The sequence below is a fragment of the Mus pahari genome, chromosome 13, assembly GCF_900095145.1.
Source record: "Mus pahari chromosome 13, PAHARI_EIJ_v1.1, whole genome shotgun sequence".
Taxonomy (NCBI): domain Eukaryota; kingdom Metazoa; phylum Chordata; class Mammalia; order Rodentia; family Muridae; genus Mus; species Mus pahari.
The window spans coordinates 8,147,237-8,151,622 of NC_034602.1; positions in this window are offsets into that span (position 1 = coordinate 8,147,237).

Genomic DNA, 4,386 nt, shown 5'->3' on the forward strand with positions numbered 1-4,386 from the left:
TCACTCAGGATGATATTTTCAAGTTCCATCCATTTGCCTGTGAATTTCATGAAATCATCAATTTTAATAGCTTAGTAGTACTCCGTAGTGTAAATGTACCACATTTTCTGTATCCATTCCTCTGGTGAGCGACATCTGGATTGTTTCCAGCTTTCGGCGATTATAAATAAGGCTGCTATGAACATAGTGGAGCATGTATCCTTGTTATATGTTGGAGCATCTTTTGGATATCCCACCTGCTGACACCAAACCCAGGCACTGTTGCTGATGCCAAGAAGTGCTTACTGACAGGAGCCCGGTATAGCTGTCCCCTGAGAGGCTCTGCCAGAGCTGGACCAATACAGATACAGATGTACATAGCCAAACATTGGACTAAGCATGGGAACCCCAATGGGAAAGTTAGGGCAAGGAGTGTAGGAGCTGAAGGCCTTTGCAATCTCATAGGAACAACAACAACATCAACCAACCAGACCCCACCCCCAAAGCTCCCAGGGATTAAATCACCAACCAAAGTGTACACAGGGGTACCCATGGCTCCAGCTGGGTATGTAGCAGAGGATTGCCTTATCTGGAATCACTGAGAGGGGCCCCTTGGTCCTGTGAAGGCTTGTTGACCCAGGATAGGGGAACACTTGGCTGCTGAGGCAGGAGTGGGTAACCTGGCCAGGGAGTACTCTCATAGAGGCAGAGGGAGGGAAGAGGGGATAGGGGGCTTGAGAAGGGGAAAATGGGAATGGGGATAACATTTGAAATGTAAATGAATGAAATAAACCAATAAAAATGAAAAAAAAATCTCATTTATGTTAAGTAAACATGTTTTGTTTTAATCCCAGGTATGGGATACAAGGCAGGTGACTATGATTCACACTGTGCACTAGCAGGGGCATGGTTTTTGCCAGCTTCAGATAGTTTGTGTTTGAATTCTGGAAACTTTGGAGAGGGTATACATGTGAGAGCCTGGAGAAAGGCTAGCAGTTGGGGTTGGGGGGTTCTGAGTAGGTTGCTCCTGGTTCTCATTGCTTCTGTTTGTTCTGAGTAGGTTGCTGCTGGTTCTCATTGCTTCTGTTTGTGAAAAAACAGAGAAGGAGGAGAAAGAAGAGGAGGAGGAGGAGGAGGAGGAGGAGGAGGAGAAGAAGAAGAAGAAGAAGAAGAAGAAGAAGAACAACAACAACAACAACAATAACAACTAGTAGTAGTAGTAGGAAGAAGTATCCTGAAGATGAAAATTGGAACTCAATGCCCCTAATGAGCAGGAAGTTTTCTATTTTGTTGGCTGAAAGAGGTCTACACCCCCTTTCCCTTCTAACTTTCCTTTTCTCCTACTTAGTGTTTGGGTGTTAGAAGGGATCAGGGTAGAATAAAGGTTGGACAGGAGGTAGAGGTTTAAGAACCCAATAAAATAGACCAAAAATAGTGCTGACACTATCTCTTTAATGTAATACATATAAACACTTAAAGTAATGTGTGCATATACCCAGGAAACTGTGCTTTTAACCAAATTTCCTTAAATAGTTTTCTTTTATACAAGGGAACATGCTCATGTATGATTGTGGCTGTCTCAGCTCTCAATCTCAGTTCTCACCATGAAAAAACAGGGAACTACCATGTAATGGTTTATATATGCTTGGCCAATGGAGTGGCACTATTTGGAGGTATGACCTTGTTGGAATAGGTGTGTCACTGTGGGCATGGATTTTAGGACCCTATTCCTAGTTGCATGGAAGCCAGTATTCTGCTAGCAGCCTTAAGATGAAGATGTAGAACTCTTAGTTCCTCCTGCACCATGCCTGCCCAAATGCTGCCATGTTCCTGCCTCTGTGATAATGGACTGAACCTCTGAACCTGTAAGCTAGCCCTAACTAAATGTTTTCCTTATAAGAGTTTCCTTGGTCATGGTGTCTGTTCACAGCAGTAAAACCCTAACTAAAGACAGAAGTTGGTACCAGGAGTGGGGTATTGCTGTGTTAGGCCTGACCATGCTTTTGTTTGGAAGAATATGGATTTGGGGACTTTGGATTTGGAAAAGTGGTGGAATGCTTTAAGTTGGGCATAGTGATCTATCCTAGTAGGAATATGGAAGACTTTGTTGCTGTGACTGATTTTAACTGTGCAGACCTGGCCCAAGAGGTTTCAGTAAAGAAGAACATCATTATGTGGCCTAGAGACTGTTTTTGTGGAAGTTTGGTGAAGAATGTGGCTCCTTTTCCCCACTGTCTGAAGAGTCTATCTGAGGCTAAGGTGAAGAGACTCAGATTAATTACATTGACAAAGGAAGTCTCAAAAAAGCCCAGCAGAGACTTTGTTCTCTGATTAAGTCTCACAAAGAGCTACAGAGGGCAGAGCTGGAGAAGTGACACCAGCCCTTTGAAGGAGCCCAGAAGATCATGTGTGGATCCCTGCATTGAAAGAAGAAGCTGTAACATTGAAATTGCCTTGGAGACCTGTGACATTAAAGATGCCAGAGTTGTGGCATACCTGCGTAGGAACACCACTAACAGGGAGTGGAGCCAGGGCAGGAGAAAGAAGTTTGTTGCAGTCAATAAAGAGGAGATCTGAAGACCACTTTGACATCAGACATGGAGATGTTTGGAGTTTGACCCGTTGGTTTCCTGCCTTGCTGTGCCCTTCCCCCAGCTTTGAGCAGGCTAAATAGACCTTAAGTGCTCACCTCAGTTAGACCTTAATTGCCCTTGCAATTTCCTACAGGAGCAGACTGCCGGCTGAGCTTGCTTTGCAACACAATTCAGCTGAAACAAAGGATGGGTCTGTGGGCTTTCCCTACACAAACACAGTGCTAAATATTAACTTTGAGCCTTGATCAGACGCTTTGTCTTGGCTTCATCCTTCTCTTGCACTGCATCCTTTTTCATTTCCAGCTCCCCTTTTAGGTAACCCAGTTAATCCATGGCTGCTGGACAGCTACAGGTGGCACTGAATGAGAGGACTTAAAAGGGGGGACCCACTGAGAAATGCTGTCTTGGGTGGAGCGCCACAGAAAATGGAAGAAAAGTTAAAGTATCCTGAATGGTAAGCTGTTGTGGTAAATCTCCACCCAAATATACCATGGCAATGAAAACACAACACAGTTAATATGATTACATGCTGTGTGCCTAGATTGGGCAAATCTCCCACAGCTTATGAGACCCCTTAGAACTTGCAGTTTCTCCAGGCCATGTGCTTCTGCTCTGTTTTTCTTCTTCCTCCTCCTCCTCCTCTCCCATTTCCATTTTCTCCTTCTTCTCCACCTTCCCTTTTATCTGCCCAATGATCAACTCTCCTTTATTTTACAAATTAAGGTGGGAAGCAGGTTTACAGGAAATCGCCTGAGTGCTGACTCATTACTTGTTCACAGCCATTCACAGGAGAATGGAATTAACATCAAATATAATTAGCCCCAGGGCTATCCACAACATTAAGCAACGAATGGCATCAGTGCTAGCCCTAGGTATAAATTTTACTTTTTGGAGGCTGTTGCAGGAGGTGCATTAAGGGGAATGCAGCCAGGCTGAATAGGTGTTGACCCCGATGCTGACTTCACCTAGGAGTGACAGCACAACTGGGACAGGGGAATTCTATATAGGCATCTGTCAGCAGCCAAGAGCTGCTTCAGGTGAGAGGAGCAGGGTTGTGGTGGCGCACGCCTTTAATCCCAGCACTCAGGAGGCAGAGGCAGGCGGATTTCTGAGTTCGAGGCGAGCCTGGTCTACAGAGTGAGTTCCAAGACAGCCAGGGCTACACAGAGAAACCCTGTCTCGAAAAACAACAGCAACAACAAGAAAAAAAAAAAGAAAGAAAGAAAGAAAGAAAGAAAAGAAAAACAGATGTTAGAAAAATTCTTAGCTCAAGTAGATTTATGCTGTGCATGGTTCCCAGAACTAGGAATGGTAAATACACAAATGACATGAGAAAGAGAGAGAGAGAATAGGTTTCAGAAAAGCAGTTGTCTCCTGTGTTAGCAAAAGAGACTATTTCGAAGCTCTCCTAGGTTATATTTAGGTTCCTTTGGGATTTCAAGTTCTCTTTCTTGTCTATTGTCTGTCCTTGGTGCATCAATCTGCCCATGTTTATCAATTTATGTCTGTTTCTGTTTCATTGTTTAAATGATTGTTGTTCTGTGTTTCATGGTCAAAAGGAAAAATGGTTAAAACTCTATCTGCTAGCTATCCGCCTCGTGATTTAGTTTAACTTGTTTAAAAGGCAGACTCAATTGGCCTTTGGAACTCTGCACTGTAGCTGGCAGTCAGTCACAGGTGGAGAATTCCAGTTAGGGGCTGATTAGAAAAAGATCTCTGCAATTGTGTTTATAGGGTTCAGCAAGTGACAAGGTGCACTGACAAGTGGATATTAGCCCAGAAACTTTGAATACCCAAGATACAATTTGCAAAA